The sequence below is a fragment of the Nothobranchius furzeri genome, chromosome 18 (genome assembly GCF_043380555.1).
Source record: "Nothobranchius furzeri strain GRZ-AD chromosome 18, NfurGRZ-RIMD1, whole genome shotgun sequence".
Lineage (NCBI taxonomy): Eukaryota > Metazoa > Chordata > Actinopteri > Cyprinodontiformes > Nothobranchiidae > Nothobranchius > Nothobranchius furzeri.
In genome coordinates this window covers 6,906,418-6,917,500 of record NC_091758.1, presented here as the reverse complement: position 1 = coordinate 6,917,500, position 11,083 = coordinate 6,906,418, and the positions used below count along the sequence as shown (strand labels likewise).

General features: G+C 42.3%; 1 protein-coding gene across 1 annotated transcript in view; it reads right to left on the bottom strand.

Moving 5' to 3' along the window:
• akap6 (A kinase (PRKA) anchor protein 6) overlaps positions 1-11,083 on the bottom strand; it is a 348,892-nt gene that overhangs the window by 277,861 nt on the left and 59,948 nt on the right. The window lies entirely within an intron of this gene.

Genomic DNA, 11,083 nt, shown 5'->3' with positions numbered 1-11,083 from the left:
CACAAATTATTGCTACTGTCAGTTAAACAGAAAACCCATCAAACACTGAGAAAAGAAAGTAGAAGATCCAACAGGTGAAGGTAGAAAAGAACAATAACAAATTGGGAAAAAAGGGAAAAAAGCAGCAGGGGAATAGAAAAGGAGGGGAGTGCGAGAACGCCGTTTAAAGAGCTGATGGCAGATGAATTAATTCAAGGCCAGAAAGAGAACAAAAACAAGAGCGGCGGGATGAAACAAGCAATCGCACAGTTTGACAAATAATATAAAAGAAAAATGAACAGAGAAAAGCAGAGGGGACGGAAGTGGGTGTTTACTGAAGGAGGGAGGAATAGTAAACAGGGAAACGAGGAAAAGCAGAGGAAGGGAAACAGATTAGATAAAAAGAGAAACGCAGAAGCAGATTGTTAATGGAACGTGTGAAAATCCATCTTAATCAGCATCAGAAGATACACATTTGCTGTGTTTAATGGCGTAATTGTTGCTTGTTACTTTATACTTTATGATATAACATGTTATTATCCAGTCTCTTCCATCATCAACCCCCCCAACCACCTTCAGGGTTGGTGGGGGCAATCCAGCCGAGTGTGTGGAGCTGTCTCAGGGACTTTTCTGAAAAAACTGATAGGGAGAATAAAAAATATGAAACACACTGCGGCAAAAGAAAAGACAAAAGAGATGAATTAAATAAAAAAAACAAGAAAAGAGAGAAACGGGCAAATAGAGAAGATGAAACAACGTAAAGTGAGAAAGAAAAGGGATGAAGAGATCCAAAAAGAGATGAAGAGGTGCTGAAAGAGTGTGACAGGTTGCCCTTGATAGAGCAGGCAGACAGACAAGCAGACAGGAAGACGAAGATTAAACCTGACTGAGAGAAAGACAGCATCTTAGCTTAGTGGAGAGTTACTGCCCTCTGCTGGCCAATCAGAGGCCTTCTCAAGGGCTGGAGCCAAACTACATCCCTGAAAAAAACAACACATATCTTAAATAATGATTCTCACAAAAAGAGCCCCGTTTGGGGGTTTTGTTCTTCAGACTTTGCAGCTAACAGATTCACGTGAGAATCAGCAGAATCCTTGTGAAATAGTTTCTGATCCAATATTGATTTCTCCCTTTGAACCCACTTTCCTCCTGAAGAGGAGCAGAAGAAATGGCTTAAAGGAAGAAGAAAGCAGTGCCAGTTTAAGTCTTTATTCATGAAAGAGGAGGTGAAAGGGGGGAGAAAATAAAGAAAGGATCAGATAAAGAAAAAAAAGTGTTTTAAATAGAAAATAGAGAGGAGGACTAAACGACTTTATGTGACCAGACATTTTCTGTCTGGTCATTACGCAATGACAATCGTGATGTTTCAGATCAGCCAGCATCCCTCAGAGCGACCCAAGGCCTTTCCTAAATCCAAGCTTTGTGAACAGGATGTGTTCATATTTGGACCAAGTGGGACAAATGTGGTAAAAAAGGTTCCATCTTTTACATTTTTGTGTGTAAAAGGCAAAAATACTCAGTCACAGCAAAACAATGGTTTTGTTTGTTGTTTTTTGGGGAGGAGGTGTTACAAACACAGGCAATGCTTTTTAAGATTATAATCCAGTTTTATGATGAGAAAAACTGTAACAATGTAGGTTTTAACTGTTGTAGGATATGGAACCAAGGTACAGTCTGGACACTAATGTGTGTTTACGTAATTTTCTTGAAAATCGAAGACTTTTGGTCGGCTCAGATACTCGTTGGGGCCACTCCATTCTCATTTGGGGATATTAAATGTGTTTCAATCTGATTTTGAAAACGTAGGGGCTCGACACACGGGAGGCGACATCGCCTCTCCTCCATTCATTTTCAATGAATAAAGCGATAATCGCGGGTCTCCCTCCTACCAAGCGAAACGCGAAAAACGTGCGTGTGAAATTTTGCACTCGTGCACGTGCCGTGCACAGATGACCCAGCGACGCGATCCCAGAAAGTTGAAACATTTTCAACTTTTCATCGCTGTCGCTCGGACGAGGACCAATCAACGGAGGTTTCATTCACTGACCAATGAGAGCGGACAGGATGCTCCGTACACCTCCGAGCAAACATGGAGGAGAAGTTGATTATTATTATGTTTTATAGTAAAATCAGAAGTAAGATTTCACATAACTCTAGCAGCACCTTGTGAAACATCATATCTACCACTTTATTAACTCTGAACCGCTTAAATAACCTTAATTCCCTCCAACCTGACACAGCCAAACAAAACAATGGAAGTTTCGATTTCGCCATGGAACAGAATGCGTAGACGGCTTTGCCGCTGCCGCGGATCGCCTCCCGTGTGACAGGTAATAAACGCGACAGCGACAAATTTTGCTGATTGCGGTCGTTTGTCGCCGCCCGTGTGCAGAGCCCCTAAGGAGTGTGCTTCCTATTGAATGTGAAGTGTAGCCAATCAGAAAGCAACATGATGGGATTACACTGCCTGCACGCTCCTCCTGAACTGACTGATTCAAAGGAAAAGCCTGTTGCGTTAATCCAAAAGGAAAGATTACCAAGAAAAGAAACAGTAATCAAGAAAAAAATAATACAGAAAGACAGAAAACTAGAAAGAAATTTCATAAAATGAAGAAATTCAGAATCATGAGCTTGAAAAGGAATTCCTTCCAGTCTGACCTCAAACATCTCATCTGGTTAACACGTGTAACTGTCACCACTGATCATCAGAGACAGTTCAGACATTGCATGCACTGATTGTTGTTTTCTTATCTTTGGCTGCAAAACTACCCAGAAAACAAATGGCTGAGTGAGGTTGTAGCATGAAAGTAAATCTGTCTGGATTTAGCAATTACATATGTGCCTCCATGTTTTAGCGCACCTGCAAATCACTGCATCAAATGAGCTAGAAACCTTGACCAATTCAGTGGGAGAATGTTAATTGTAACCATGACCCTTAAAAAATGTAAAAGGATCAATGTGATCCCGTCCAACTCCTCATTATGAGCGTCAGATGGAAATCAAAAATATCGATGAGTGTGGAGGAGACAAAGTGTGAAAGAGGAGGAGAGCAAGAGAAGTAGAAGATGGAAGGAGAAAGAGAGGGGAGAACCTTGGGAGGAAGAGGGAAAAGTATTGAAAAAAACAGGTTAAAGATTCAAAACCATAAAGAAAAATGCTTGAGAAAGAGTAAAGTAAAAAAGAAAAGAAAAGTCACATTAAAAAGGGTCCAATAAAAAGACTAAATGGAGAAAATAGTGGGAACCGCATGGGAAGAAGACACAAAGAGCGAGAAAGACACAGAAGGAAAAGGAAGTAGGTGTGAAAAGCAGCAGAGATCAGTGCTGGTTTGGATATCGACCAGAATGAACTGGTCTGCTTACAGCTGCTTTGATGTCTCTAAACCAGTCGGGCTCCTGAGGGGCAGAGAGACCTGCTGGGAGATAAAACGCCTGATCTGATCTTCTGCCGCCTGGATAACCACTCTGATATTATGCCTCATCTCTTCCTCCTTTGGTTCAGCTCTTCAACACTGGATAATTACTGTTCAGCTGACAGGTCTTTCTGAAGGACTGATAGATTTGAACTCAAACTCCCAACAGACCATGTTTGGCTTCAATGATTAATATGTTCCAGGCAGGAGCTCTGAGTTGTATCAAGCCAGACTACAAGGCAAACACAGAGTAAAGATAGAACTGATCGTGGTCTACACAGATTCAGGGCAGTAATTCAGTGGCGGACATTAAAAGGAGAAACTAGTGACAACTAGCAGAAAAGGGCTGTCTTTGGGCTAAATGCTTGAAGGAGCAAACTTGATTCATGTCTATTAAATTTAGTAATTTAAAGGTATGGTTCATGCATCTGCAGTGGTCTCTAGTAGGAATGAAGGCCTGCATATGTGCCTGTTTCAGGAAGTAGAAGTCAGCTGGGGGAGAAATTAACTTCAGACTCGACACTGACTTGTCACGTTCGTTGTCCAACAGAATGCAAAGACAGTTTGAAAGGCAACCGCAGATTTTTCCCAATGACTGAACTCTGTCTATGGGTCATGATTTTTGCCTTATTCCATAGATTAGACAAGGTGCTGGAACCATCTCTCAACAATACTCAGCAACAATCATGGTAATGGGGGGGGGGGGGGGGGGGGGCAAGAAAACATCCCCCACACCATTACACCCCCACCACCAGCCTGAACCATTGGTACAAGGCAGGATGGATCCATGCTCTCATGATGCTGACACCAAATTCTGACCCTACCATGAGAATGTCGCAGCAGAAATCGAGACTCATCAGACCAGGCAGCATTTTTCCAATCTTCTATTGTCCAATTGTGGTGAGTCTGTGTGAACTGTAGCCTGTTTCCTGTTTTAGCTGACAGGAGTGGGACCTGCTTCTGCTGCTGTAGGTCATCTGCCTCAAGGTTCAACACGTTGTGTGTTCAGAGATGCTCTTCTGCATGCGTTGGTTGTAACGAGTGGTTATTTGAGTTATTGTTGCCTTCCTATCAGCTTGAACCAGTCTGGTCATTCTCCTCACACCTCTGGCATCAACAAAGCATATTTGCCCACAGAACTGCCGCTCTTTGGATGTTTTCCGTTTTCAACCCATTCTCTGTAGACCCTAGGGATGATTGTGTGTGACAATCCCAGAAGCTCAGCAGCTTCTGAAACACTCAGACCAGCCCATCTGGCACCAACAACCACGCCACATTCAAAGTAACTTAAATCACATTTCTTCCCCATCCTGAAGCTCGGTTTGGACTGCAGCAGATCGTCTTGACCATGTCAACATGACTAAGTGCATTGAGTTGCCACCATATGATTGGCCAATAGTAGGGCTGGGCGATAAGGCCTAACATCAGTATCATAAAATATTGAGGATTTCACCTCGATAACGATAAATGGACGATAACTACAAGTGTGTGCAGAAACAAAAGCAGTCCTCTAGATGGGGCTGTCACATGTATTACGTTGAGTCACATTTTTATGTGACTCAAGGTGGTACAGCTTCTTAAAGGGACATGAACGTTGCCAACCTACACACATCTTTTCATTTTTTATTTTAACATGTACTGACGTGGGGAAAATGTTCTCGATGAGAGTCAGAAATTTTGATAAAGTTTAAATTTTCCATTTATTACTCAGCCCTAGCTGACAGTAATGAGCAGTTGGACAGGTGTACCCAATAAGGTGGCCGGTGAGTGCGTATATTCACATCTATACGATGGCTTGACAGGCAACGGGTTCCCTTGATACGAGCAAATTTTACCTTTTGATAATCTCATACATCTGATTTTATTACAATAGAATTGAACTGAATTGGTTTAAATCTGGAGCTGATGTGAGTTTTTAAATAATGCATTCACTTTCAATAATGTTCCCTACATTGTGTCTAAGACACTAAGTAGGACTTACAACATGTTTATAATGCTTTTAATGTTTGTGTAAAACCTAAAAACACATTAAGATTTTAATCAGTTCATAAACATAATAATATAAACAGGATAAATGGAAAAAGCATTTCTGTGTAACATTATTAAAGCTCCTCTGCAGACCTCCCTGTTAAATGCAAACATGTTATAATGGATTAGAAATATTTCTAAAGGGCTCAATAAAATGACATGAAAGTGTCTTAGAAATGTGTTTTTGCTGCTTGATGAAACTGGCCTCCATTAAAGCAATACCTCCATAAGTTTGGCTTGAGCTTGAAGTCTGCCAAGCTGAAACAGCTTATTGGCTTGCTAGCTTTAGCAGACAGCTTATGACTTTGCTTGAGGCCAATAAAACTCATTCTTAATATGCAATACTGAATTTTTGGATAGCTGGAGCCCCAGCACATTTCATCACTAGCAAAAGTTAAAAACTGGAACAAAGTTTGAAATGATGGATTTTGTGCAGACTGAGGTGAGACCACTCGTTTGCACAGAGGGTATGTTATTAAACTGACAATATGAACATGTCATACCAAGTGCTGTATGCTGCTGGGGCCCAAAACGGACACAAGGAGTGAAGTTTGATTAGAATTTCATTACATTTATTTTTAATGGAAAAACATAAAACTTTGCATTTGTTCAGTGAGAAAATGAAAAGAGCTGCAGACGACTAGAGAAACATGGAGTTTTAGTTTTAGCTGATTACAAAAAGTGTGTCTGTAGAGCAGAAAGAATCGAACAATATAAAAGAAGAAAGGGAGGAAACTGTTCCCAGGTACAGTGGTAACCCTGGTAAATTAACCTTTCTAAATTAATTTACCATTAAAACTGTATTTGGTGACCACACTGTGGTAAGCTTTGAGGCAGCATTCCAGGCACAAGGATATGGTGATGAGGGAGCTCTGGGAAAGCCTCCAGACCAGGGGTTGGCATCACTGGTCCTAGAGAGCTGCAGTCCTGCATGTTTTCCAGTCGTGCAGAAGAAGACGATCTTTTGTAAAGCGCCTCTCAAGATAAAAATCATGAGGCGCTTCACAAAAACAGAAACATGTCGGTGTAAAAAGATTTAAAAAATTATTAAAAATGTGTTTAAAAGGACAAAAGAAAAAAAATGTAAGGAAAATGAGACAGAAAATGAATAGGAAAAGGGGAAATCACTGGATCCCAGGAAAGGCGGAATAAGAGCAAAATAAGGAGAGGGTGGTGATGAAGGTCACACCAAAGCCTGAACAGGTGAGTTTAAAGGAGACCACTGAGTCCACTGATCTCAGGCTCAGGGGGAGAGAGGTCCAGAGTCTGGGGGCCACAGCAGCAGATGATCTGTCACCTTTGACCTTTAGCCTGGTGCTGCACAACCAGTAGGCTTTGGTCACTGGACCTCAGGGACCTGCTGGGGGTGTAAGGACTGAGAAGATCATGTATGAACCTGCAGCTTCTAATTGGCTGAACACACCTGATCCAGTTAATCAACAGCAGGAACATCAAAGATAGTTAGAAAACAAGCAGGACTGCACCTCTCTGGGACCAGGGTTGCCTACAACTGCTCCAGACTAACCACATCAGTTGTATGACTGTGAAACTGGTGAAGGGAAGGTTTTACAAAAACACCCTCTCACTATGGGAAGAAATAACTTCTCACTATAGGAAGCCTAAGTCACGCCCATCCACTTCTGGACCATGGGTCACCGGAAGAACGAAAAAATGAATGTACGTAAGCCAACAGGGCTAAAAACGCCATTTTCTTATGTGCCATGGATTTCACATATGATGTCCGTGAATTTTAAAGAAACATTTTGATACCACCAACACACTTTTTTTCAAACAGGGGGAAACGCTATTTTAGGTTTTGTGTGAAAATAAGTCCAGGACTACAAATGCGCTTCACGAAAGTGACGTCATCAAACCAGACACGGAGAAAACTGAGGGAAAATGGCTGTAAGTTCAGCAAACTTCCCACAGGAGGAAAGAACCACCATAAATCTGGTCATGTGGTGAGTAGCAGCTACGCTAGGGGAGAGGAGCTTATGCGGTGACGTCACATGTGCGACGTCTCGATTTCTGGTGTGTAGTCATGCTAATTACAAACTTTTACAAGCTAACAAATCTCAACTGGCGTGACTGAAACACCAATCATTAGTTTTCATTTAAATTGCAATACAAAATGTGTGATCCAGGGTGTAAGGCACAGCAGATTAGAAAATAGCTTTTAGCCCCGTTGACTTGCATTCATTTTTTTGTTCTTCCGGGGACCCATGAGCCAACCGGAAAGGGAGGAGACTTAGGCTCCCTATTGTACAGATGATCAGAGTTGGCTACATTTTCAGCCTGCTGTGGTCTTTAAACAATACAAAGTTTTATTAATTACCATATTTTCCTTTTGGCTTGCTACTGAATGTCACGATTTGGAGGGATGGTTAGAACCCAAAATGCAGAACCCAGAATGACACGAGGCAGAAGTAGATATATAAAGAAAAATCCTTTTATTTTTAGGATGAACCCAAACGAACATAAATCCAGAGGGCAGGAAGCCAAAGTCCAAAATCCAGGAAATGGTCAGGTGATCCAAAATACTGGAGGAACGAGCAGACGGACAGAATAAATCACAATGGACCGACACAAGACAGAGACAAGACAGGGCTTATATACACTGGGAGGAGCAATTAGGGAAACAGGCAGCAGGTGTGTGGAGTGAGGGCTGGAGGGAAGGCAGGTGAAAACAGTTCGCTAAATGGGAAACAGAACCAGAGGAGGGCAGATAAACCTAAAACTATAAAACACAAAACTAAACCTAAAGACTGAGGGAAGGACACACACACACATACACCGAGCTGGGGAAGGACACACACACACACACTCACATACACCGAGCTGGGGAAGGACGGACACACACACACACACACACACCGAGCTGGGGACAAAAAGGCTGGAGCTACATGGACACAGAACGTGAAGGAACACCTGGAGGGGCTGGGGATGACCGAATGAACACAGGACCTGGGAGGAATTATTTTAAAGGTCTACAAACAGAAGGCACATAAATGAGATGCAGACAAAGGACACATGAGGGCACTATGAGACACAAAAGGGGAATCTAGAGAGGGATGGCGAACACCAGGAGACACATGAGGGAAGACGCAGACCATGACACTGAATTCCTTTTATTGTTGCAACCATTGACTGCCACAAGACAAGTTAGTTTAATAAGTCAGATCTCCATTATCAATCAGTTTAGCCTAACTGAGAAAACCTAGTCTAGAGGGTCCGCATACAGACATTGGGGGGCTACCACGCTACATTGAAAATTCAGCAGGCCAGAGCATCTCTCCAATCACAACAATTTCTCTGTTCGGCGGGCCAATCAAAGTGCTTTATCTGTATGGTGGGCCAATCACAGCACTATATCTGTTCAATGGGCCAATCACAGCACTTTATCTGTTTGGTGGGCCAATCACAGGTGGGACAGATGATACAACGGAGCAGAACAACAAAAATTGGGCCACCACAGCGCCAATCACAGCACCATATATGTGTGCTGGGCTAATTAGAGCGCTATATCTGTGTGCTGGGCCAATCACAGCACCATATCTGTGTTCTGGGCTAATTAGAGTGCTATATCTGTTTGGTGGGCCAATCAGAGCGCTATATCTGTTCGGATGGCCAATCGCAGCACTCTATCTGTTCGGTGGGCCAAACACAGCACTATGTCTGTTTGGTGGGCCAATCACAGGTGGGACAGATGATACAATGGAGCGAAACAACAAAATTTGGGCCCACACAGCGCCAATCACAGCGCAACACGTACATGTGTGCTGGGCTAATTAGAGCGCTATATCTGTTTGGTGGGCCAATCACAGCACCATATCTGTGTGCTGGGTCAATCACAGCGCTATATCTCTGTGCTGGGCCAATCAAAGTGCTACATTTGTTTGGTGGGCCAATCACAGCACTATATCTGTTTGGTGGGCCAATCACAGGTGGGACAGATGATGCAATGGAGCGGAACAACAAAAATTGTTTCCACTTTGGACTATTTAGACTTGGGCTTTTCTTTTCTTCACAACAGCAGACATAAGTACTTAAGTCCGTTATTATGTAGCATACACAAAGGTCAAGTTTCATCAAAATGACCAGAAATTAACTTTTAATTAGCAGAAACAAACACCCCATCTGTCTGGCCTCCAAACAAGAAGGCACTGCACAAGGGCTTGTCACCGGATAAAGGGGACATAATAAACCTAGATACCTTATCTTGGCTGGAACAAAAGTCATTCAGGACGTGAGACTTTCTGCGCTTTCACTCAGAATAAAGTTCATTTTGCTTGAATCATAAATTACTTTTTAAAACGAAATAATTGCATAAGTGTCATATAATCATCTCTTGTTAAATCCTAAAGTGTATGAATAATGTGTGTGTTAATCATGATGTGTTAAAATGAACACTGAGAATAAACCTCTGGGTATCTGAATGAAGGCGTGATTTCTGAGGTATCTTTGTTAACGCCCTCTTAAACGTGTCAAATTCTGATTTTACAGAATTTATAAACAAAGTTGATAAAAACAGGAATCACTTCCTGATCTAGTGGTTCTCCAGCTGCCTCCTGGTCTGGCTAAACCGGTGAGCAAGCATTTGGAACCCTCTTCTCTTTTTACCTCAAGGTCAAAGCCTCTGCAATGCTTGAGAGTGATTTCAGACGCTCTTTTAAGCCTCAGATGCTAAACAAGAATTCCAGCTTTCTGCCATCACCTGGAGGTATCTGAGACTAGACGGGTCATGTCGGAGCTAATCTATGGGTTTCTGGTACCTAGAGGTTCACTCCACCGGCAGTGTCCATCCTGACCTCTTGACCTCCTGGATTCCACGGGGATCTCGCTCGGCACGAATTGCGTCAGATGGTTTTATAAACCATTTCTACCTTATCAAACCATACACCCAAACTGATTTTACAAGTCAGACTCCACAAGCTCTTGATGGGTAAAGGATCCATAATGTTTACTTTTACTCTGCCTGAGCAGCATCAGTAGACTGAACACTAACCTAATGATGCCCTTGTCACTGTCATCAATGTTCACCACTGAAATTGTAAACTAGCTGGTTTCTCAATGAATATAACCGAGAACAACCTGAAATAAAGATCAGACTACAGGAAGACATGTGGTTTAATTAGGTGCGGTTGGATCGATTCTGGGATCTTCCTTCACAACTTTCACCTAAATGGTGACTTTTTCTGAATAAAAGTTAAAAATTCAAAAATGTTCTTATCAATATGTTTATATTTTAAAGATACTCTGCTGAGCCTCTACATCTCAGTCAGTTTTACCTTTACCTCGCCTTAATGGTGTTTATCTAAAGAATCAGAAAACATGTGAAAAACACCCCTCCACCTCATCATCCTCCATGTTTCTCTTATTTCCTTATCCTCTGCTGTCAGTGGGCGTCCCCAAGCCCCTGCTGGGCCAATCAGACGATTGCTGATGTAAGTCTGTTGTCTGTCTGTCTCCCACTGCTCACAGATAGGCTGGCTTACCACAGAGTCTTCAAATACACAGACACCTCACACTGAGGACATTAATGCTAGCCCAGACAGCCCATACAATGAGATGTCATGATTCACAAGACACTTATCTAATAGGTGAACTGTTTCTACATCGACAACTGGCGTTCTTTCTTTTTACTTATGAAAGCACACCAGGTGA